The following is a 27,543-nucleotide window of genomic DNA, read 5'->3' on the forward strand; positions in this document are numbered from 1 at the left end:
TTTACCAATATTTTCCATACCCTTCACACAAAGTTGGGTACCAATGATTCGGAGCAGCATTTGGTACTCAAATACCAAAACTACCTACACAAGTACATCCAAGAAGAAATAGAATTCTTGAACATCCCCTTGCTCGGAATGACATACTGATATGCCGTCAAGGTTGAGCAAAAGTTTAAACAGAAGAAGTGAGACTTTGGATCTGAGAATCTGAAGCAAGGGAAAGGTGCCCCCAAATCGCAAAACAAAGGACAAAGCTAAGGCGGGGTGGCCTAAGACAACCCATCAAAGATGCAAGAAAAAAACAACGCTGTGAAGCCGAAAAAGGACACAGGAAAGTGGTGTGAGTTCCATAAGAGCTCCACTCACAACACAAGTGAGTGTCAGGGCAAGCAGTGATTGGTGGTCGAGCTAAAGGTTTCAGAATCAGATGCATGTTCCGACTCTGAGTCAGAAACCAACAAGGGGAATGACAAAGGGAAGCAGATTATCGATGCAGAGCCCAATGCCACCATTGCCACCACGAAGATCTAGAAGGAGAAACCTGAAGATCTAGAGGAGGAGGAGCATCTCTTCCACTCCCAGATGTGGGTAAAGGGCTCGTCGCTACAATTCATTGTCGATAGAAGGAGCCAAAAGAACCTCATTTCGGCAGAGGTCATGAAGTAGCTAGGCTTACTGACCACAACACATCCACAACCGTACACCATCATGTGGCTTCACCAAGGACGGGATCTTCGCGTGAGCCAGCAGTGTCGTCTTCCATACAACATCAAGCCCTTCACAGATGAGGTATTGTGTGAAATTTCTCCCCTTGAAGTTTGTGATGTATTATTAGGACAACCATACTTGTGGAAGTGACATGTTGTGTATGAATCAAGGACCTATGATGTTATTGTTACTTTGGGAAATAAGTTGTACAAGATACCAGAGGTAGCACCGCCTACCGCCATCTCTTTGATTACTACAAAACAATGCAGTAAGCTCGTTTCCGAAACTGAGAAATTTGTTTTCCTGATGATACGCCCTCAAGGAAAGAAGAAGATGGTGGCCCCTCCAGACAGGGCCCCTCCGCATGAGTTGTGGAGGAGTACGAGGACATATTCACCCCCCCGTGGGGTTCCTCTGCACTGTCAGGTCAAGCACTCCATCGATCTGACCCCAGGTGTGCCGCTGCCCAATAGACTAATATATCGACGCTCCGTTCTGGAGAATGATAAAATCAAGAGGTAGATTCAAGAGCTGCTGTAGAAAGGTCACTTCTGTCTGAGTTCATTGCCCTATGGGAGCCCGATCGTGTTGGTATAGAAGAAGGATGGGACTTGGAGACTCTGTATTGATTATCGGGCGCTAAAAAAGATCACTGTCCGTAATAGGTACCCGATCCCACGGATTGATGACCTCTTGGACCAACTGAAGGGGGAAAAATGTTTCAGCAAGATTGATTTGAAGTCAGGATATCACCAGGTACCAATCAAACCCTTTGATGTGTGGAAGACTGCCTTCAAAGCCAAGGATGGCCTTTTCGAATGGTTGGTTATGCCTTTCGGATTGACGAATGCTCCTGCAACCTTCATGAGGCTAATGGATGACATCTTGCGGCCATTCACCAACTCATTTGTAGTGGTATACTTGGATGACATCCTGATCTTCAGCTAGAGTTGGGAAGAGCACCTCCACCACATCCGACAGGTTCTCCAAACACTACGACAACACAAGTTATGTGCCAATTTGGAGAAATGCACTTTTGGCATGACCCAAGTTCAGTATCTGGGATACATTATTGATGAACAGGGGGTGCATGTGGATCCAGCCAAGATCCAAGTCATTCAAGATTGGCCATCCCCAACCACTCTGATAGAGCTCCGCAACTTTCTAGGTCTTGCCAACTTCTACCGCAGGTTCGTGTTGGGATTTTCTCATATCACTTGGCCCTTGAGTCAAGTCACCAAGGGAGAAGCGAAAGAAAAATTATTTTGTTTTGAATCTCAACAGAAGGCATTCATAGAGTTGAAATATCACCTCTGCATGGCACCAATGCTTGCATTACCAGACTTGCAACAACCATTTGAGGTCGAGACAAATGCCTCTGATTATGCTATTGGGGTAGTCCTTACTCAACATGGGCATCCAGTGGCATATCACATTGAGACACTTTTAGACACAGTTCGGAAGTATCCCACTTATGACAAAGAGATGTATTCCACTATGCAGGCCTACCGACAATGGAAGCATTACATTTTGGGGAAGGAAACGGTCATCCACATAGACCACCAACCACTGCAGTTCATACAAACCCAAGGGAAATTGTAGAATGATTGCCATCAGAAGTGGTCCACATACCTACAACCATTCCATTTGAATATCAAGTATAAGAAGGGTAGCACCAATAATGTTGCAGATTGCCTCAGTCAACCACCAATCATGGCGTTAACCGTTGTGATCAACTCTTGTGGGAACAAGACTTCTGATTGGCCACTTCTCTACAAAAGCGACCCAGAATTCGGCCACACATACCAGACACTCTTGGAGGGTTATCATGTTCCAGATTTTCACCTCCAGGATGCCCTATTATGCCACCTGGGTCACCTTTGTGTTCCTTCAAGTGAATGTGCCAAGATGGTTTAGGAAGCACACTACAATCGGGCTGCTAGACATTTCGGGGTCGAGAAAACGGTGGCAGTACTACAGAAGTATTTCTATTGGCCAAATCTTCGCTAGGATGTCAGGAAGTACATCATATCATGCACCGCCTGTGCCATTGCCAAACCGACCATCAAGAAGCAAGGCCTCTATACCTCGCTGCCTACCCCTAGTTGACCTTGGGAATCCATCTCCATGGATTACATGTCAGGCCTTCCTTCCACTAAGCATGGAAATGGCTATGTTTTTGTGGTCATCGACAGGTTCTCGAAGATGGCCATTATGGCTGCCAGCAAGAAGAATATCACAGCAAAAGCCACTTCTAAACTCTTCTTTGAATGAGTGTGGGTACATTTTGGGATCCCACAGTCTATCATCTCAGATTGGGATAGTAGGTTCCTCAGTACATTTTGGTCCAGTCTCTGGTCGATGCTCGACACCAAACTCACTAAGTCCACAACTTTCCATCCTCAAACTGATGGCCAGACAGAGGTTGTCAACATGATGATCATACACATTCTGGGCATGTAAAACTCAAAGCATCCACGCACATGGGATGAGAGTCTCCCCTATGTTTAGCACAGCTACAACCAGGCTCTCCACAACTCGACTGGCCACAACCCTTTTCAGGTGGGCTTGGGATTCCAACCACTATGTCCCATTGATGTGGCCATTCCATTTGCAACTACTCACGCAAATTCGACTTATGTCCAGTCTAAAACAGATAAGGAAAACAACTTCATTAAGCACATCCAACATATTCTCTAGCATGTCCATGACATTATGGAGAAATCAAATGCTAAGTACAAGTAGCGACATGATCAACATCGGGTGCCACACAAGTTTCAGGTGGGCGAAAAAGTTTGGATGCATTTGCAAAAGGAACGCCTTACGGGAGTCTATCGGAAACTTAGACCACTTCGGTATGGTACTTACACCATTACCAAGGCTGTGGGAGAAAATGCATTTGAGATCAGCATTCCCCCATTCCTTGGCCTACACCCAGTGTTCAATGTGGATCGCCTTCGGCCATACTTTCCACCATTACTAGACACATTCGACATTGCAGAACAACTCACACCCATAGAGTTAAATCTAGATTGCATGGAACAAGATGCAACTGATCGGATCATGGACACATAGATCAAGCATAATTGCCAGCAAAATATCCAATTGTATTGAGTTGTCATATAGGCCAACTCCTTCACCAGGGCAACTGGCTCACCAGGGACCAAGTTCAATAGAAGTTTCCTCATCTCATGGAGGAACTCAACGCAATGGGGACCATTGCTTCCTAAGGGGGGAGGAATGATCTAGGTGGATATTGGTGGCCACCTACCAAGTCCACTTAGACCCCCACCATCGTTTCTTTCAGCTTTTCAGCTTCCTTAATTGTAGAACAATTTACTATTTTTAGCAGCTTTTCAAGTCCTGAACTTTCAGAGCCGTTTTGAGGCCCTAAATGATGTTTTTTGGGAAAAATGGGAGCAACATGGGCCTGTGAACCGATGTTTCTCTTCCGAAAGTTTTATTTCTCGGATAAATCTTTCTAACGAGATACCGTGTGCGTCAAACGGAGATCGTATGCCAAAGTTACAACCCCAGGAAGTTGATGTACCAATTTACCCAAACGGGGCCCACAGTTTGGCATTTCATCTTCTAGGGTTAGGTTTTTGGATGTTTAGGGTTTTCCATTATTTCTCAACAATAAATAGGCCTTGGAGCCTCATTGTAACATAGTTCAGAGGCATGTAGCTGCCACATCTCTTCTTAGAGATAAGCTACCATTGCCCTAGCTAGTTTATTTCCATTGCTATTTGTAAGCATATTTCAGTGTTTTACATTAATGAAATGAAGTATTATTTCCGCTGCATCTCTGTGTTTATGGTTATCTCTATAATTTGTGTGTTGCTGTTTAAATCTGGATCATGTTATATCATAACAAATTTTAACTTAGGGCTTGCCTATCACCTCTCTTGTGGGAAGAGTGATTGGAAAGATCTACAATAAAAACTAAAAAATACTTGTTTATGATTTCTTGGAAAGTGTTAAGTATTAGATTGAAATCTCTCTGCATGTATAATCTCTTCAACTTAGGAGGTAGTAGCATTGGTTTGGCAATTGGAGTTGTGTTGTATGTTAGAGTAGACTTCAATAAAATTTAACTCATCTTTTCCATGATTCTTTACTTTGCTACAATAATGATCATTTGATGCATGTACTTGGCTAGATGCAAGAATTGTGATAGTTTGCAGGGGTGGGCACACCTTTCCACCTGAACCTTTCCATCTTCCTCTTAGGCACCTCACCTTGCTTCCAAACTCTATTTCCAAATTCAATCTCTTAAGGTAGATGAAGGACATCGTGGGCGTCAAATCTGGTGCAAGATAGACCTCCAAGGGGTACTAGGATTGGCTAAGGGGGTCCAACACCCTTCATTCACCTCCTTTTACCTTCATACACCTTATTTTTACTTAAAGACACCATTTATATCCTCAAAAAGCTCTCGGACCCTCCTCCTAAAGCAAATCAGGGCCTCCTATAGCAATACAGGACCTCCTGTAGCACCTCCTATAGTAGACCTATAACACTGTTCTCTTCAACTAGTTTTGCTCCATACCTTGACTATGGCATAGTTAAGTTAAATAATTCCCCCCACACTGTGATTTTATGATTAGGTAAGACTCTAGGACCACTCTAAACTCATCCTTTCATCACTGCAACCATCTGATAGAAAAATATAGAAAAATTAGTATTTTTCTCCATAAATATGTTAAAGATTGGATTCCTCAATTTCAAGCATGTGTGAGTAGATAAATGATTCCTACATGTATTTTATTGATTTAAATTAAGCATGCAAGTAAAGTAGCATGATTTACTTTTGCAAATATATTAGCCTTTTTCCTTTCATACAATTTCAATCAGCGTTTACATTTGATGAATGGCATTTTCACCTTTGTAGTTAGAATAATGTTCGTTTATGCTTTCATAAGAATTTTTCACTGTAATTAGTTGGAGGAGTGGTCTCTGAAGACCTTAATATGATTTCATGAATGAGGGTGGCATGCATAGAACCTAACTTACTGTGCATATAACACTGTCACCTCTAAGTTTGTACGAACCTTGGGTTGATAATTTAAGTTTAGAAGCCCTTGGGAGTTGTAACATCCTTGGTGCAATACCAGGGCTCGTCACTTTTTGGCGGCGTTACTGGGGAGGTATCTAAGTAGGTGTTGTTTCTACTTAAGAGTTTCTTTTCTTTTTTTGTTTTGCATCAGCCTTATCGCTTTGGAAAAAATTTGAAAAATTTAAAAAGTAACTTGTTCTTTCATGCGTCGTAGGAGTAGGATAACCAAGGAAAATTGTTGCCAAAAACCCCTACCCCCTCAAGCAGTCAACCTTCATTCTTCTTCAGTGACTATGAACTTCTGTCTCTGACTACAGCGGAGTTAGAAGACCCTCTAAGTGAGCAACTTGAAATCTTTGTAGAACCTATATGAGAAGAAGAACCTATCTCACCTACCCAAACCATGGTTGAAAAGAGGAACAATGAGATTTTCCCTATTAGAGAAACCAATGGAGAGGCTGGAATGAAAACTATAAGCCCTTATTCCATTCCACATTTCCATGGCCTGACTTATGAGGACCCTGAAACCTTCATGTTTGAGTTTTTTGTTGTCTGTAGGACCTATGACTATGCCTCTGATGAGAAAAAGATGAATTTGTTTACTTCTACCCTCAAAGACGTAGCTTTGTGTTGGTTTATGAGTCCACCTGGAGGAAACATCACTATTTGGGCCCAAATGCAACAAGCCTTCAATGAAAAATATCGATATTACTGTAGGTCCAAAGAAACAAATGAGGAAATCCTTAAGATGACCCTTGGACCTGATGATTCTTTAGAGGACTACGAGGAAAGATTTTAACTCAATTATAGGAGAGCCAACAATACGCTTGATCTCGAGTCACTCAAGCTAGTTATTCTATGAGGGATCAGGGAAGATGTAATGGAAACTCTCAACATGCTATCTGGAGGGTATATATACCAATTTCCTTATGATGACATCAAAACTATATTCAATTATCACAATAGGGATGTTAGGAAGAAGGGTAGGCCTAGCCAAAGCTTGGTCAGTTCCTCTCCCTCTACAATAACCATCAAGCATGAGAAAGGAGGTATGATGGAAGATTTTAAGAGTGAAATGATACATAACTTTACCTTACAAATGGATACTATGAAAATTAAAAGGAGGCAATAGGAAGCAGAAAAGGAACTACCTATCTTTTGCCCTAGATGTACTAAAATACATCCTAGGAATGAATGTCCACTGAATGCCATAGAAGTTTGCTTAGTCCATGAAGAGAATCATGCAATAGATAAATGCCCCTTCCTAGCAGGCCTAAAGGTTATATACCAAGGAGGGGTAGAAGGCAGGTTAGAGCAGTTGTGTTTCATTAACCAAATGAGACCCCTAGGTCCTTGGCCATATCAACAAGGCATGCAAGGTGCACATTATCCTCACTACAATCCAAATAAAAATTCTTCACTAGGGGAGCAATATCATACCACGAGGGTTCATATTGGGGGATATATAATGAGGAAAAAATGACATAATTTATTGGGGGATATATAGGGGTAAGGGTTTTTATATTGGCAAATATAAAAAAATGGAGCTTAAAAGTAATGGAAAATTATAAAGGGGTATAAAAAATGTTAATGAAAAAGTCGATACCTACAATAACTAGTGAAATTAGGGGGTTTTTAAATTGGGAAGCTATATTGGGTTCATATTGGTAGGAGATTAAATAATGTGATTTGTAGAGGGATTTTCCAATATGTAGTCAAATTAAGGGTATTGTTTTATATGCCACGAACACACGTGATATGTCAGAGGTTCACCGAGTGAATCCCTCGTCACCTTGGTACCCTTCAACTCATCCATCATGGTCCACACCTCCTCCTTGGTATTATACTCCTCAATATCCTCCTTATCATATCAACCCTCCTTTTCAGCCATATCCACCCCAACCTTCTCAATGGGGAAACCCCTCACTAGGGTGGAGGCTTCAAACCACCCAACATCCTACTTTACTGCCTCCACCTCAACCTAAACCATAACCTACTCACTAAAATCCACCTAAGCAACCTCAAATTCCTTCTCAACCCAATCCGAACCCAAACAATAAGTAGACCCAACAAGTTTACAATGGGGAGACATCCTATCCTGCTTATGCTATGGAAATCCAAGAGATCAACCTTCAGTTTGGGAAGGTTCTCCTAGATAATCACCCACCTTCTCCACCTGAATAACTTAACGAAGAGAAAGAAGAGAGTATAGCTCAAGCCACTGCACCTCCTTATCCTGAAAGTTTGGTCAAACCTAAACAACACACCCGAGAAGAGGCTGAACTCCTGGGAGAATTGAAAAAATTTCCTGTCAAGATACCCCTTCTCCAGGCCATCAAGGATGTTCCCATTTACAATAATCTTATCAAGGAGGAATGTCTCAAAAGGCTTGGGAGGAGAAGAAGAGATACACCCACAATCAATGTTGGTGGACAACTGTCTGATTTAATGCTTTGGAGGGTTATCTCTCCAAAATACTTGGATCCTATTAGCCCGATAGTGGATGTGCACATTGATGGAATTATGGTCCCTAATACCTTGATTGATCTTGGGGCTGCAATCAATGTAATGATGAAGGAAACCATGCTGAAGCTCAACCTCCAAGGGGCTTTGAGGAAGACCACTACAGTGCTACAACTTGTAGACAGATCCACAGTAGCTTTTGAGGGATTTATTGAGGATATGATGGTATCCATTGAGTCCTGGGAGTACCCCACTGATTTCCTGGTCCTCCAGCCCAAAACTAAGTTTAATGTATATCCTCTCATCCTAGGAAGACCTTGGTTGGCCACTGTTGATGCCTACATTAGTTGCAGGGCTAGGAACATGACTATTAAGAATAGACATTTATCAAAACAACTTCTGTTGTATCCTCCTACTTAGCCTTCTATTGAGCATGATTTACCCTAATGGTTAGAGGATGAGGAAGATGAACAATTTTGTTAGACATCCCTCTACCTAGTATATACTCTAGACATTATTAGAGGAGGGGGCGACTTGATGAAGATAACATTATTTACCATATCTTACATAATCAACCTCCCACTACTATACCAATTGATGAACTTATGAGTGAATCCAAGAGTAGTCCTTGGACTGATTTGTGCTCTATTGACTCTAGCCTAGAACATGCCAAGATTGTGGAGATTAGCCCATTTCATTTAATCATGTTCCTAGAGAATAAAATAAGTATGTAGGTACCATTGCTAACAACATTATAGATTGGCATTTATCACATGCGTGGATAAGAAGATAACTAATCCATAAAAAATGGAAAAAAAAACATGCATAATCATATTATGTACCATATCATAATCATCCATACAAGTGTTTGGAGTCAGCTAATCTAAATACATTCAACATGTCCATAACATGCTAAAATAATAAATGAAAAATTTTAGGTCTCACTTGCCCCCTCTCTCTAATCCTCATCCAATAGAGGGTCTCGTGCCAAAGGCACCACATCACTAGCATGCAGGTCCTTGATATCTTTATTGGCCATCATTTCTCACCTCATAATGGTCTTCCACTGAGAGGGTAGACTCACACATGAATTCACATACCACTCCATCAACTCATGTAACCCATGCTTTGTGAGACCGATAATAATATATCAAACCACCTTCAAAGATCCTACAAAAACTCACTAGTCTCTTATCCCTCCTAAGATGAAGATGCCTCATGGTCCTCAACCCCATGTGTTGCTTTCATTGCTGCATGTATAACCAACCTCACTGGTGCAATATCTTCATACAACATAGATCTAAATTTCAATACCACATACCAAATCATTCTAATTGATGCAAATAGAAACACAACCATTAAGTCAATTACTATTTAAAACCCATGCTCATCCTAGTGGAAGTAGTAACTCTCGATTGTACTAAAATTTCATCCCAACGCATGGGTAATCCTCTATATGTAAGGGCAGTTGGTCACAGTGAACAAAAAAACTCTAGTTAGAACACTCTCATAACCCCCCCTCATCCTCATCATTGTAAAATCTAACCCCAATGTCACATCTTGGGCTCCTGTGGCCCCATATCGAATACAGATATACGAACAATGTAGGAATATTCTCAAATAAAAATGCACAAATCACTATAATGTAGGAACAATTCCCCACTGTCACCCTTCGATAGGAAGTCTATTAGAACTTTAGCACCATAAGTAATATCTAGCCCACCCATAGTATGTGCTTGCGAGCACACTCTCCACTAAGATCATCTGCCCTCCAAATACCTTGTGAAGAGCATGGATACCCCAAATGTAGATCACTACCACTACTATAGCCCATGTATCAGATCTCTCTATGTCAGTTAGCTGGATGGATGAGTCCCTAAATCAAGCACTAGGTACAAAATGCTTTTCAATGAACTCATCCACCCACCTCCCACAAGGTAATACCGATTGCACATCCCCCTCCAGTCCCATGTGTGGAAAGCCAGTCAAAAATTTTATGTCCATGATGGTAATAGGAATCTAAAAGCCTTGGATCCCAAATTTCTCTTTGTCTAGTTCCCAATAGCTTACTATCCTCTTCAAGAACTGATCCCCAACCCTCATTAGTGGGTTCTCAAAGAACTTAAGTAAAAAATATCAGGCAAGAGCACCTCTCACAACTTGGTTCCCCTAAAATTGAATTTGAATTTCCTCAAACTCTACATATAGGGCTGTCCTTAGGGTCACAACCCAACTCAAAACTTGGACCCACAGTCTTAGGTCACTAATATAGTATCTCCCTTGAATAATACGTTTACCAATGCACTATAGGCCTTAATTAATGTGGCCCCATCACAGGAATAACCCTAAAAGGTGTGTTGGTCCTAAAATTTGAGCAAGGGTCCCCCAGGGACCAAAAATACCCTAATCTAGAAAACTAATCCGTAGAAAATGACAAATAAGGTTAGGATACCTACCTGAAAGTCATAGATACATGTTCATTGGTCAATTTTTCCATAATGATATCACAAAGATTTAGGGCCTCCTCTTTCTCTCCAAGCTCTCCATAAGCTAATGCAAAAATGACTTGGATTGGAGGAAAAATGACCTATATAGAATAATCCACCTTTTTTTCACCTGGTCATTACGAGCTTACCCTACCTCCATTTTATGAATCATTAGCACCATTGGAAATCTCTCTCCAAGATCTCAAATATGTCTTCATTATTTTTTTCTAATTTGATACTTCATATAAAAGCCATTTTTTCCATGAGGTGTCAACTACCCTCTTTTTAAAATAAAATTTCTTCATATTTATCGCTCTTACTATGACAACACCTTGTATTTGTACTTGTTGGCTCATGATGTGGAATTTTGTTGTGAGTAATCACTCTTTACTCAAGTTTATAGTGTCTCCTTTGGACCTATTCACCGTGGAATTTCAAAAATAAGCAACATCACTCTGTTCATTGAATTTTCCTACCACTCATCAAATATCACCTTAGGGACCCCTGACACTTTGATGGGTGGATTAGGCATCCATACTTTTCATTTTCCATCTATCAAGTGTTAGAGCCTTTCTCACATGGGCACTATAACACCATTACCCCTTTGAATTTTGGTGCAAATGCATTCAATCCCCTTCGGATTGGGATTCTAATTTTTTTTCATACTAGAGCCAACACGATTTTCATTTATCATTTTCAAGATGACAACCCATGTACCATTGAACTCTCCCTTTTTATAACCTCTTGGATAAAATAGAGAGGGCCTTGTACCATTTGCACTTGATTTGGTTAGTGGAAACATCATTGAGTTACCCTTATTCACAACATCAAAGATGGGTCACCATTATGTCTCATGGAGTCTGTTCTGAACCACATTGAATGCCAAGATAGTTGTTATATTAATTAAAGATAATTTTATAAAGAGATTACATTAAAAGGAAAAATTAAGCACAAGGGAATTAATATTTTTCTTTATCCACATTAAAGTGGTGTTCAAACAAGATTAGTAGCTGCAATGCAACATAGTCCCTTTCTCTACCACTGATTAATTGATTAACGTTGTGTAGAGTTTGTAAGAATCACAGTGAAAGATTTCTTCGCACTTATGCATTCCGCTTGACATATCACCCAAAGAAATGCCTAACAAAATTCGTAAGACGATGAACTTTCACTTAATCGAATAATTACTGTAGATGCTTATCTGATTAACACATGTCACTATTACAGGGGAAAAACACAAGAATATTATCCATATCATCTGTACACGTCGAACCATATACCTATAGAACCAAGGACTACTGGTAACCATTAGTGTTTATAACATTTTATATCAAATAATATTTGTAATGATAACAAGTGATGTCCAAATCGTTGAAAGAATTTAGTACCGGGACATGCAAGAAAGGATAAGTGCGTAGGGAAGCCATATATGGGAAAGATTTGTCAAGGTGGAAATGTTTGCGAAGATGCAGGTACCTGTAGTAATGAATATTGACTACGTTGCAGATGATTCCACACTCAACATTGAAAAATTAATTAAGGCTTAACGATAATATTAATATATATTCAACGAATCAATGCGCAATCAATCCATTGCTCGAGTGCTTGATAACATTTACTCTCATGCATTATGTAATGATTACTGGCTATAAACATATCGATAGAATCATATCTATCGATATTATAAAATAGCCTTTCTGGAATTTACTCGATGAATCGACATATAATCAACACATCGTTTGAGTGCTTAATAACATTTACTATTTGTAAACAAGTCAAGAATATGCAAAAGTTTCTACATTCAATGTCTGTCATAGCAAATTGAAACTATGTGTGCATCTCCTTCACACACTTCTTTCAATTTTCACATTTCTTCCACACAATGAAAGGTTCCTCCACACCTTCACACTCCACACAAAGAACTTACATTGTTCAAATACTTAATAGAATTTACTCTGACACATTATCTATTGATTATTCGTTGTAAACATATCAAGAAGTGTTGGGCACAACCCAACTTGGCCAGATTTTGGGCAAGAAATATGAGTTTTGTGGATCACACAGTAGAAAAGATGTCGCAGAGTACGAAGTGGACCACGCAGCAGAGAAGTGAAGCACAATGAAGACCGCACAACAAAGTCACCGCGTAGCATAGGAGCTTTGTGGTGAAGCCACTCCCTTTTTGCAAAAAGCATAAAATATTATAAAAGTTAATGGTTTTGGACCATAGTCCCTTGTATTTTGGAAACCATGGTATCGGGTCCATGGTAATGTAGCGATGTAATCCCTCAATGTAATAGTATATATAGGGATAAATAATAAAGAAGAGGATCATCTTAGGATCATATCATGTATTGAATGGTTAAATATTTGTGACTAGGTTTTGTGGTGAAGGAAAGGCTCTACAGCTGAGTGCATAGAGGCCTAAGTCTGCAGCTGAGTGCGCATACGACCTGGAGCTTAGTTCGCAAGTCAAGAACTATTTGTTGTACAAATTCTATATTATAAGCAATAGTTCTTGTGGATGTAGTCCCACATTGGGATGAACCACTTTAAAATCTGTGTCTTCATGTGTTTATTTGCTTATTACCTACGCTTTATTTCAGTATTGTGAAGTTTATGAATATGAATGTAATTATGCGAAGTAATAAAAAGTGTGAAGTAGTTCAGGAATGAAAAGTAGCCTATGTAGTATAGCAGTTTATTGTAGTTACATGTATTCATAGCACAATAATGTTTATAATGTGGCAAAGTAATGTAGAGTAGTTATAAGTGTTGAAGTATAAAGAAAATACAAAAGTTCCACATCGCAACATCCCTCAGGCTATAGAAACCTGGTTCTGTAACCTTCCATAGTCACTTCAAGTGAGACTGCGACTTGCTTGCAGGTCATTTCCAAAAGGGCTAGTGATTGAGGGTTTTGTTGGTGCACGGTCAAGTCCGTGTTGGCTTGAGGGGGCTTAGACCTAGGTTTAGAGTTAGCTGTGCTAACCAACAAAACCCTACGCTACAGACCCTTTCGGAAACAACCCACGTAGCACAGGCTGTAGTCTCACTCGAGGCAGTATTGGGGGATGCTAGAACTAGGCTTCTGGATCAAAAGAACTATGTGATGTGTTTCTAGTAGATTTAGGGCTTTATTTCGACCTTCGTGAACCTTAAAACCTAGAAATTACAGTAATTAACAGTTAACAGATTCAAACCCTTTGCCGATTGTTCTAAACATTCATAACATCATGTAAATAAATAGATCTACTCCTTTCGCGCATCTGTTAAGTATTTATCATGATAAATTACATTAGATATAGCAAACATACAATAATTTTAGAAGTAAACCATAATGCACAAATACACGGATAATGTTCCAAAACAACCTTTATTATGGTTAGATCTTCAATTACAGACTCTTCCAACCCCGCGCACACAACTGCAGGGGCACGTGCACTCAACTGCAGACTTACCAAGGTCTCCGCGCACATAGCTGCAGGAGCCTTCCCCTTCACCTAAGTAACTATACTGCATGGAGTTCTGTGGTGATCTCTGCTATCACGCTCACTTGCTTTAGGAGCGCTTGTCCTACGCTCACTTGCTTTAGGCTTGCTTGTCCTACGTCACTAGAATAACCCCTATTTGGACCTGCAATTCCCTCAGACCATGCTGCACCTTGTCTAGTTTTTGATGGTACAAGTCCTCGATGTTATTCCAAAGAGTCTCCGTTGCGTTTCGGACCACATCACTAATCTCGTCTAGTTCCCCCTCCATGAGGACCAATGGTGTCACGCTTGCAGAATTGTTAGACTTCTGCTTCTTACGCGGTCCTGTAGAACTCCACTTTTGCCTCTTTCTGACAATGAAGGGGGACTCCAAGTCTGTGCCCCCTTCCTCTTCACCCTCTGTCTCTACCTCTATATTGGTGCGCTTCGTTTCAGATTTGCCGAGGTCAATAGTGGCCTACGACGTGGCGACACTTTCTCCTTTGGTGCTTCTGTCTCTTTGGCAGAGACCTTTTCTTTCGATGCTTCTCTCTCCTTTGTAGAAGCCTCTTTCTGCTACGTGACCTTTTCTTTCACCACGACCTTTTCTTTCGTAGAAGCCTTCTATGCTTCTTTCTTCTTATCTTTCTCTGCGATGGTCGTGGCTGCGACTTCGACAACCTTACTGGTTCCTGTACCTACATTAGATGGGGTGAGCCAGTCGCTCGGCTAGTTAACGATGACCTCCATAATATCATCTTTGGTGACCAAGTATGGCAACTTATGCCATGTGCCCATTGCATCTTTCTTCGTGTGGATAGACAAATTATGAAAATCTTCCTTCAAACCAACACTGTTAGAATACTATGCATGCAAGCTTGGTGATAACCATGGCTGTTGGTTAATCACCATCCTCAACTTAGATTCAAACATGAACCAAAATATCTTTATCTCCATGATGTGCTCAGGTTCCTTTGTTGCCCACAACGAGGTGAATTTCACGGCCTCACATAGGTCTAGATCATGCTGGGGGAATTGGCTTTCCTCCGACATCCTCCATGCCACCAACACGATCAACAAAAGTAACCACATGTAGTGGAATGCCTTGCCATTGTCTTGGGATTCTTGGAAATCCTCCAGGAACTCATGGCACAGATACTGAGTCCATTTATATTGGACTCCTTTGGCGCACTGCGCAACTAGATATACTACAAGCGCCGAAACTTCCTAATGATCTTCCTGGCCAATGTTTGTGCAAAAAACAACATAGGGCCATATTATATGGAGCTAATCACATATCCACACAACTTCTTCATCTGCTTGAAGTCGCTCTTCATCTAGTTTGCCAAATTCTTCTCCCGTTCTTTCCCCATGAAAGCATCCGTAGGGTCTACTCCTTGATACGACAGTAATGTTATCTGGTGAATCAGCATATTGGTGATTAGAATGGGCCCTCCCAACCAAAGTCACCCATCATGAACTAACGTCAATAATTGACAGACAAAAACAATGTTAATGGTACTGTGGCTAAAATGTGGTACCCATAACATGTTGAGTAGCCCCACGCACTCAAATCTGGCTGCCCACTTCATTAGCTTGAGCTGTGTAACATCTGACTCTTCATAGTATACTTTCTTCAGGTATTTACTTGGTTCCAATTGTGGGCCAATAGATTGCCCTCAAAAGGCATGTTTTTTGGTAGCAATGATGTGGAGACTTGGAACTTTTCCAAATCTGTGTCTTTAGTAACTTTGGCCATGGATTTCCTAGGTGGTACATAAGGTGGTAGCCGAGTAATCTACACCACTTCATCTACATCAATCTCTATGATCCCCATAGTTAACTCCTCCTCATCTAAGTCCAAGGGTTCCATCGGCTGCTTGGTCTTATCCATCTTACCCTTTTGTCTGATCTCTGTGGGATTCTTGCGTGGTGATTGCCACACTGGCACTTGCTAGGGCTTCTTTTTCTTCTTTTCTCCTACCGTGGAGGCAATGGGTTTAGGCCTCGATGACCTAGGCACTGTGGTAGGTGCGGGTTGGGTAGGGTCGGGTCGATGATGAGCCCCATAAATGGGTAATTATATGGGCTCACTTTACCTCCTAACATAGTCAAATCAACCATTCTTTTAGCTTATTGTATGTTTTTTTGATTATATTTATGCTTATGGAGTGAGTTGAGTTAGTTATGATGCCATGTGGTCTAATGTGTGTTTAATGCAGCTTATTGTTGAATTTTGAAGACAAAGTCAAAGATTCAGTGGACAAATGGTAGCAATAACTTGAAGTGGACAAAGGAGAGGACTTATAGGAGGGAATCCCCTTCATTTATTACTCCTCACTTTGAATTCTCCTTCCTGCAGCCCGGAGCACAAGCAACCAAGTCATGTAGTAGCAGGCAACCGAGCAAGTGGAGGATAACTGATGATTATCTCGAGCTTTGGGAGCCAAGCCTCCCTGATTTTGAGAAAGATGTTGGCATCTTCATTTGTATAAGTAGAGAGGCCTAGGGCCTCACCAAGGACAGATTTTGGTTGGATTTTTGCTACAGTATTGCTTATGTAAACTCTGCTCAACTTCAAGCTTATTATTTTTGACAGTTCATGTAATCTTGTTATTATTTTGGAAATAAAGATGGAATCCTTTTTGAGTTATCACTGAGTTACCTTAGAGGGCTAAAACTCTTGGGTTAGGGCCCAATCCAAGCAGCCAAGCTCCTCTTTACTTGTATTTATATGCTTTGTTTCAGTTTGTAGATTAGGTTGTTGTTAGATGAATTTATTTTCATGGTTAAGAATAGGTTGCTTTTGATGATTTAGGAGTTTTCTTCCATTTGTGCTTTCCATAGTAGGTTAAGCAGTGATAAAAAGAAGATTCAAAAGGCTAGCAACAGTGCCTTGGCCTCTCTTCCTCCCTTTGGGACCATGAATTGAGGCAAAGACCCTCTTGCTGCCCCCAAAAACACAGATTTTCCTCATTCATAGGACTTCTAGTGTTTGCAGTTTGTTAGAAGGTTAATGCTTTGCTTTATATCTTTTCCACTAGGCTCAATTATTTATTTGCAATAAGTCTTCTTCCATGCTTTCCTTCTTTTAGCATTTCTCAACATTTTCTTTCATAGATCATAGTTTAGACTAGCTTGATGCAAAATTATGTTTTTTTTGGATATACTTATTTCCTTGCTTGCTTAATATCATTGGTTGCTTGTCTGTTGTTTATGCAACAGATATCTTCTAACAGTAGGCTAGCCTATCAACCATTCCATTCTCCATCTGATTCATGCCTTACAGGTCGCCCAAGTCTCCCCTCAAATTCTGCCTTAGTTTCCTACATTTTCCATAGAATTCCTTCTTCTCTCCTTGAGTAGATCCTATCATATTTCTCTCTCCTAATGATTCTTAGTAGATCCTAGGTGCCCTAACACTTCATTCCAACCTTCATTCACCTTTTTCACCCACTCTCACACCCTCAAAATAGCAAAAACTGCTCTTGGCCTCCTCCTGTAAACCTCCTATAGACCTCCAGTAGATCCCTTGTGTCCTCCTATAGATTTTCTTGTAGGCTTTCCTTTGAAGGCTGAGTGTGGGAAAAGCCTCCAGGAGGCCACCTGAGACCTCCTAGGACCCATCCACACCATCCTACATCCTCTCATGTCCCAAAGTTGCCCTTCAACCCCACTTATTTGCTTCCACCACAAATAATAAAATACATGCATGTAAGATTCACATAAAAATACATAGAAATCCAAAAAGATGTTTTTTTCTCATTTAATTCATGAAATAGCTTGAGTAGATGTTGTTTGCTTCCTTGAGTAGGTAATGGAATTCATTTCATGGTTTCCATATTGCTTTCTGCAAAAGTAGGATTAGTTGGTTAATTAGGGTTTACTAGGTTTGCTTTGCATTTCAGTCTTTCTCCTTTCTGCAATTAGAGTAGCCTCTGTAGAGTAATCTCTTCTTTCATCACATATAGAGCTTCTTATGGAATCCATAGAAGTTGGCTTGAGCTCCTAGTGATCTTGCGTCGGCTGACCAAGTGACAACTTGCAGTAAGAACTAGTACTTGTGCATACAACACCGTCGCTTCCAAGTTTGTTACGAACTACCGGGTTGATAAGAGTAAAGTAGGCAACCCAAGAGTTGCAACATTATTGCTACAATACTGGTGCTCACCACTTTTTGGCGCCATTGCCGAGGAAGCGTCAGAGTATTCTGTGATTACTGCTTTCTTCTATTTTCTTCTTACAACATTATACTAATAGTTTATTTTAGCAAGAGTAGAATAGTCATTTCCTTTCTTTCAGTTCTGCAATTTATTTTGCTTTCCTTTTTTAGTTCTGCAATTTCCATTTAAGAAAAAGTAGATTAGTCACTTCCTTTCTTTTAGTTCTGCATTTCCTTGCTTTCCTCTTCAATTTTGCAAATTTCATTTCAGTAAGTTCATTTCAGTTAGTTGCAAATTGTCTTGTTCAATCAATTTCAGTTTTGTAGGTACTATCAGTGTGGGGAAAAGAAACAAAAACCACCCAAAAATATTTCCATTCATGCCTCATAGGAATAGAGATAATTTAGGAAAATTTTTGCCCAACACCCCCATTGCTTCACACAACCAACCTTCTCTCTTCTTCGGTGGTTGCGATTAAGAAGAACCCTTAGGTGAACAACCTGACATATTTGAAGAACCTATAGGGGAAGAAGAAGAAGAAAACATTCCTTTGGAGCCAATGGCTGAACACAAAAATGCTAGGGTGAATGGAGAAATAATAGAGGGTACCTTTCCCATTCGAGAGACCAATGGGGACACCAAAATGAAGAATATAAGTCCTTCAGCCCTACCTCACTTCCATGGTTTGACTACAGAAGATCTTGACACCTTCTTGTTTGTGTTTGCTGCTATGTTACCAGGATACGGATACGGATACGGATACGGATACGGATTCGCTAGTTTTTTGAAAATCCAAGATCCGGATACGGCAAGGATACGTCACGTACAAAAATTTAAATACATTAAAATTAAATTTAAATACATTAAAATTAAAATTAAAATTAAAATTTAAATACATTAAAATTAAATCTAAATACATAATACATTAAAATTAAATTTAAATACATTAACATTAAAATTAAATTTAAATAAATTAAATTTAAATACATTAACATTAAAATAAAATTTAAATAAATTAAATTTAAAATTACTAAAAGTAAATATTGTAAATATTATAAATTATAATAAATTAAATTTATATTTGACATTTCCATATAATATATATTATAAATTTATATATTACATAATTCATATTCAAAATTTGTAATTAAATTTATATTTGTAAATAATATATATTATATATCACAAAAAATAATATTAAACATTGGTCCAAACTATATATTTATTATTATCCCACGCAGAAATTTAAATTAAATACAGTGTAATGAATATTAAAAATTCAAATACGTTGTGACCGTGACTACCCGACGACTACGCTGATTCACTGCGAGTCTGCGACTGTGTGTGGGCTGAACAATGCTGCGTGCTGCTGAAGCCTGAGGGTCACTGTGCTGCGTGCAGGGGGAGCAGCGAACAAAAGTGAATGCGGACAAAAGCGGAGCAGGGTATGACAGACGGCGACCACATTATAATATACACATTAAAAAATAATATTTAAACCTCAAACCGACAATCGAACCCTAAAAAAATATCTGCTTTTCGCTGAATTTTCGGCGACCATATACCGTTTCCGGCAGCCACCAGCGGGATCTGTATCCTGCAAAAGTTTTCCGTTTCCAAAACTGTATTTTTATAACATACGTATTTTTGCCGTATTTTTTGCGTATCGTATCCGGATCCGTTTCAGATCCGTGGATCCGGCAACATTCCTCTTGCCTCTGCCGGATCCGGTAACATAGGTTTGCTGTCATCTGTCGAACCTATGACTATGCAGAAGACGAGCAAAAGTTGAAACTATTCCCTTCTACTCTCAAGGATGCACCACTGCGCTGGTTCATGGGGTTACCTGGAAATAGCATCACAACTTGGGCTCAGATGCAGTAAGCCTTTAATGACAAGTATTGAGACTATTGTAGGTCAAAAGATACCAAAGAAGAAATCTTCCGAATGACCATGGGATTTGATGAATCCAAGGAAGATTATGAAGAGAGGTTCCAGCTCAGTTACTAAAGGGCCAGGTGTACACTTGACCTTGAATCTCTGAAGTTGGTCCTGCTCAGGGGAATTTCAGAAGACCTTATAGACACCCTCCATCTTTTGGCCAGGGGAGACATCTACCAACTATCCTATGAGGACATAAAGATTGTTTTTAGAAACCATTCTAGAGAAACCAGAAAGAAAGGTAGGGGGAGTCAACCCATAGCCAGTACCTCTTCCTCTAGCTCATCCATTAAAGGAGAAAATGGAAACATGATGGAAGACTTCAAGATTGAGATGCTGCAGACTCTTGCCATGCAAATGGATACCTTACATATCAAAAGGAAACAAGAGGAAGCAGAGAGGGCTTTGGCCATTTTTTGTCCTGGATGCACCAGGAGGCATCCTAGGAACGAATGTCCATTGAACTATATAGAGGTTTGTTTAGTCTATGAAGAAGATAATTCTACAGATAAGTGCCCTCCCTTGCCCAAAATTAAAGCAATATACCAAGGGGCCGAAGGAGCCACTAAACCACTCTATTTCATTTACCAAAGGAGACCGTATGGACCTAGACCATACTAGCAGGGGATGCAAGGGATATCTCAGGCATACTACCACCCCAACCAAGTCACTTCCATACCTTCTTGGGGCCCTCCTGCTCATCCTTCCTAGTCCACACCTCCTCCTTGGTCCTTCCCATCTCAATATCATGCCCAACCAGCCGCTCATTCATTTCAATCCTATGCTCATCTGCAGCCTCAGTGGAATGCATCTCCTCAGGGGTGGAGGTTCTAGTACAACTCTCCTCCCACTATTTTGCCTCCACCACCTACTCAACCACAACCATTACCTTCTACTCCACTAAGGCAACCCCAAATGCCTGCCCAGCCAAATCCGAACCCGAAAAATAGACAATCTCAACAAGTGTATAGCGGGTAGCCATCATGTCAAACTTATGCCGTGGAGATTCAGGAGATTAACCTGCGATCTGGGAAGGTTCTCCCAGATAGCTAGCCTCCACCTAGGGAGGTTGAGGAAGATAAAGAGGAAAGTGAACCTAAAACAAATCCACCCTTTTCTGAGAGACTATCCACAACAGTCCAGCCTACTCCAGAAGAAAATGAAATCCTAGGAGAATTGAAACAGCTATTGTGAAGATACCACTTCTCCAAGCCATAAAAGATGTGCCTATCTACAATAGGTTGATCAAAGAGAAGTGCTTTAGGCATCCAGGAAGGCGCAAGAGAGGTGCCCCAACCGTCAATGTCATAGGACAACTGTCCAACCTAATGTTGGGGCAGGTAATCTGTCGAAAATATCTGGACCCTGGAAGCTCAGTAGTTGATGTCCACATCAATGGCACCATGATCCCACATACCTTGATTGATCTGGGAGTTGCCATTAATGTGATGACAAAGGACACAATGCTCAAACTTAACCTCCAACGCTCCTTGAGGAAGACCATGATAGTACTGCAGTTAGTAGATCGCTCCATCGTGACCCCTGAGGGGATTGTGGAAGATGTGATGGTCTCCATTGATTCTTGGGAGTACCCTACTGATTTCTTAGTTCTCCAGCCCAAGGCAAAGCTCACTGGGTATCCTATCATTCTGGGAAGACCCTGGTTGGCTACTGTCGATGCCTACATCAGCGGTCGAGCTGGGAACATGACCATAAAGAACGAGCATATGTCCAAGCAGTTAATCCTATATCCTCATGCCCAACCCTTGCTAGAACATGATCTACCTCTCTGGTTGGAGGAGGGGGATGAGGATGAAGTCTATTCTGAACCACTTTGTGCATTAGAAACCGTCATGGGGGGAAGCTGCAAGATGAGGATGATATGATTAAAAATTTGATTTAGAATCCACCCCCGAGTGTATTACCCTTAGAGGGCATAGTAAGAGAAACCCAACAAAAACCCCTCAACTGATCTCTGTGCAGCCAACTCCACTCTTCTCCATGTTAAGAATATAGAGTTCGGCCCAGAAATAACCTTGAAAATCAATCCATCCCTATCCACTTCCCAGGATAAGGAACTGTGTAGCTTGCTGAGAAAACACCTAGATGCCTTCGCCTGGAGTTATAAGGAGATGAAGGGAGTGCACCCTTCAGTATGTACTCATCATATATACATCAAGGAGGATTGCAAGCCAGTCAGGCAGTCTCAAAGGAGGATGAATCCAACAATTAAAGATATTGTTAAGGAAGAACTACAGAAATTGCTTGATGCAGGATTCATCTAACCCATCTCTGACAGTGAATGGGTCTCTTCTTTGGTGCTAGTGCCAAAGAAAAATCGTAAATGGAGAATCTGTGTCGACTATCAGGAATTGAACAAAGCCACTAAAAAGGACCATTTTCCTTTACATTTCATAGATCAAGTATTAGATGGTCTGGCAGGGAAAAAGTTTTCTTCTTCCTAGATGGGTTTAGTGGGTACAATCAGATTCAAATAAGCCCGGAAGACCAAGATAAGACCACTTTCACTTGTCCTTGGGGTACCTTTGCATATCAGGTCCTTCCTTTTGGTTTGTGTAATGCTCCAACCACTTTCCAAAGAGCGGTAATGAGTATATTCTCTAAATTAGTTCATAATGCAGTAGAGATATACATGGATGACTTTACTCCTTATGGATTTGATTTTCAGGAATCTTTATCTAACCTAGGAAAAGTTCTAGACAAGTGTATTGAGATGAACCTGTCCCTCAGTTCGGAAAAATGTGAATTTTTGATGATTGAAGGGACCATGCTAGGTCATGCAATATCTCAAAAAGGACTGCAGGTGGACCCCAAAAAAATTGCCATCATCCAAAGGGTCCCACCTCCTCAAAAGGTGAGAGATGTCGGAAATTGGTTTAGCTGGGTATTACAAGAGATTCATTAAAGATTTCAACAAGATAGCCTCTCCTTTGTTTGGCCTTTTAGGTAAAGATGTCCAGTTTATATGGTCAGAAAACTGTCAAGAAGCCCTAGATACCTTGAAGAGCAAGCTCGTGACCACTCCAATTCTGAGAGGCCCAAACTGGGCCCTATTTTTCCACATTCACACAGATGCCTTGAACAAAGCAATAGGAGTAGCCTTGGGACAAATTGATGAAAAGTTACCTTATGCCATATACTTTATAAGCAAAAGCTTGCCAAAGGCAGAGTTAAATTGTATGGTGACCGAGAAGGAACTCCTAGCTGTCATACATTCCTTAAACAAATTCAGACATTACATCATAGGCTATCAAACCTTTTTGCACACTGATCATGCTGCAATTAGATATTTAATGTACAAACTGGATGTGAATGCTCACATTATTAGATGGTTGCTTTTACTGCAGCAGTTTGATTTAACCATTGTTGATAAGCCTGGAAAAGAAAATGTTGTTGATGACTTTTTGTCTCAAGTAAATTTTCCTACAGGTGAAGAAGGAATGGTGGATGATCAAATGCCAGATGAACACCTGTTTGCTATCTCAGTACTATTTCCATGGTTTGCTGATATAGCAAACTACTTGGTTTCAACATAGTTCCCACCACACTTATCCTCAAAAGAGAAGAGAAAGATAGTAAGGAAAAGCACCACTTTCACCTGGATTGAGGGCAATCTCTTCAAACTTGGCCCAGATCAGATCTTGAGAAGATGTGTCAGGGAGGAGGAATTTTTTGACATCCTCCTGACCTATCATGATGGGCCTTATCGAGGTCATTTTGTAGTAAAAAGAATTGCCTTCAAGATACTACAAGCAAGCTACTATTGGCCAACTCTTCATTAGGATGTGAGGAGATACACCAGCCAGTGTGATCGGTGTCAAAGGATGGGGAAACCTACTCCAAAGGATGAAATGCCCATGCAACCTCAAGTGACCTTTGAGCCATTTGAGAAGTGGGGCATGGACTTTGTGGGGCCTATCAGCCCTCCTTCAAAGCAGAAGCAATACATCATTGTGTGCACCGATTACCTGAAAAAGTGGGTAGAGACAAAAGCAATCAAAGCAGTGACAGAGGAAAAAGTAGCTAAATTTTTGAGAGAGAACATATTCTACAAGTTCAGGTATCCAAGAGAATTGGTCACAGATCAAGACAGCCAGTTCACTTCCCATTTGATTGAAGACCTGCTCACACATCATAAAATCAAGCATAGGACTTCCACCCCTTACCATCCACAAGCTAATGGGCAGGTGGAAGTCACTAATAGAGCCTTAGAAGGGATCCTGACCAAGGTAGTGAGTAGCAAAAGAAAATACTGGGTGGATAAATTAGTTGAGGCCACCTGGGCCTACAACACAACATGGAAGACCACTACAGGGTTCACACTCTATGAATTGGTCTATGGGAAGAAGGCTTTGCCGTCAATAAAATTTGAATTCAATACACTAAGGATGGCCGCTCAGCTAGACCTAGACCTCAGCCATGCACAGAAAGAAAGATTACTCCAACTCAATGGATTGGATGAACAAAGATTGTAGGCCCTTCTCCACACAGAGGTAGTTCAGCTTCAGAGGAAGATATGGCATGACAAAAATATCAAGGAGAAGCAATTTCAAGTGGGAGATTGGGCACTAGTCTACGATTCAAGATATAAAGATTTCAAAGGCAAGCTAAGGACAAGATGGCTGGGACCCTACACTGTGGAAAAATGCAATGACAGTGGTAAAGTTCTGATCAGAACCATTGATGATGAAGCCATCCCCATGCTTGTCAATGGACATCGGTTGAAATTTTACAAGAAGCTCCTTTCCAAGTGAGAGTTCATTGAAGTTTTGAATAAGACAGTGATGGTAGTGGAGCATGCCTTAGCCTCCACTTCACCCACTCACTGAAGGAAAAGAAAAAATAAGGACTCAAGTGAAAACCTCCATGAGGCGCTTGAGTCCCATCATTGGGTGGAAAACCTTTCCTAAGGTGGCCCAGTGATGTCAAAAGAAAAAAGAAAAGGAAAAGAGAATAAGATCCCTGGGTGAAAACCTCCCTTGGAGGCACCCAGGGCAGGAAATTAGGGTGAAAACCTCCTTGAGGCACCCTAGTTGTTTTCAAAAAAAAAAAAAAAGAGAAAAGAAGAAAAAGAAAATTGAATTTTAATGTGCATTGCAGGTTTGCAGGAGGACTACAGAGAGCAAGAGAAGATGCCACAAAGCCCTGAAATTCACACCAGCACCTATCTTATCTCCTCCACACTCTTCTCCATCATTTCTGACATTTCTTTCACCCCACTGTGCTTCTTTTTCAGAAACTGTGTGTTCTACAGGAGGCTCCTGTAGGAATTACAGAGAGCCAGAAATGAATATAAGAAGCAGTTTGAGGGGTAGGGAAGCTTCAAGAAGAACATATAAACCCTCCTATAGTCTTAAATCCTCCTTTCCATCCATTCCACACCTGCATCACACCCCAATCATCATTTTTTCTTCCTGTCCCAGAAAAACATAGAAAAAAATAGTTTTTAGTAAAGAGAAAAAAAACAAAAATAAGAGAGGAAGCAGCGCCTTAAATCTCACCTGCAGCTTACCTATTACCTCTCCATCTCCATCTACATCTCTGGCATCATCCTCATAGCTCCCAACACAGAAATAAGCTAAAGATTCAAGGGGAGAAGCAGCTACAGGAGCTCCTGTAGGAATTCCTGTAGCAGCTGATCCCGTTAAAATCCAGCCACAACAGCAAAAGAAGTGCAACCATGAGGATTGAAGGAGACATATAAAGCTCAGATCTAGCCAGAGGATACCTACACAAGACAAACAACCACACATCAGCAAGAAGACAACATGCATCAAAGGAAATATAGGCATGCAGCAGTAGAAAGAGCCAAAATACCTCACAACACATGCATTCAAATCACAGGTAAGTGACTAACCCGCTCCTCTGTTTGCATTTGTGTAATTGAAAGATATGCATGAGCAATGAGATGGTTGAGGTTGAACGAGGAAAAGGTGGCTAGTTAACTTGGCCACCTTCATCTAGTTGACTGCACTCATCCCAAGATGTCACCCACACGTGTGCCAATCAACTCACGAGAGATGTCAAGGATAGGTAGTGGAGGGTGTGTAAACTCCGATGCAATGACAAGAGGTGATTGAAGGGAAACACCATGATGACAAGGTAGGTGGGGACCAATGGTCCAAATATGGCCAACGTACACTTTTTCCAGCTCACCCCCATCACTGGAAATATCCAAAAAGAGTAATAAGTACTCCTCCTCGAGCACTCTCACCACCTTTTCCTTCATTCTCTCCTCGTAAACTAAGCTGCAACAAACTCCTTATGCCCCCACAGCCTTGAAACCATCATTCTCCATCGATCTCTCCCATCCTCATGCTCTTGGCATTCTCTATAGGAGCACTTACAGGTTCTACAGGAGCACCTACAGGCAGTTCTACAAGAGGGGCAGTGAGCTGTTTTGAAGAAGAAAACACAGGTTTTTAGCACGATTTACGGATTGAGGAGGTAGGTTCCATGAATACCCACCTTGATTATCACTATATGCAAGAAATGATATCAATTTAAGGAGGAATTAAGTCCATAGAAGAAGGAGAAATACATAAAAAATTCTTCTTGTTTTCTTCAAAAAACACAGTTTTCCTGTTTTCTTCAAAAATATTGTCTCCATCTCCACATTTGGTGTTCCAAAGGGGTATAAACAAAATGAAAATATGGTTCATGAGGAAGGATCCCACTAATTCCACCAGGCTCCATGAAAATCCCCAAGTAGTGGCCATATTCACAAGGGCAAATTGGATGAACTTTGTTGAGAAATTCCGAGGGTTTGATGAGGAAATTGCCCAAGAATTTTCCCTCTCCTTAGTCCTTCACTCAAGAACACATGCCATTGCCACTTTTAGAGGTCTTTCCATGGAGATAACCACTGAATTTATCAGTAGGGTTACTACCCTTCCTCTTGGATTACCTTGGAGCAAACATGGAAAACCAATTGGATAGGCTGCCAAGAAAAACTTCTTCAAAAATAATGAAACCCCCATAGAGGATAAAAATGGCATTAGAAGGGCTAGCATACCATACCCTTGGGATGAGGTTAGTTACCAAATCATCAAATACATTTCCTGTGAAGGGAGGTACAACATAGTCTATGGTTACCATTTTAGAATCCTTCATGAACTAAGATATGGCATGGACACTCCAACACCCCAGAAACTCAGCATCCCCTATTTCCTCCTGCAGTCCCTCATAGACTCCAGCATTAAGGTTAAGGCAGGGAATTCAGATCA

Source organism: Pinus tabuliformis, chromosome J, assembly GCF_031772625.1.
Source record: "Pinus tabuliformis cultivar Carrire ecotype Pingquan chromosome J, CPIR1, whole genome shotgun sequence".
Taxonomy (NCBI): Eukaryota; Viridiplantae; Streptophyta; class Pinopsida; order Pinales; family Pinaceae; genus Pinus; species Pinus tabuliformis.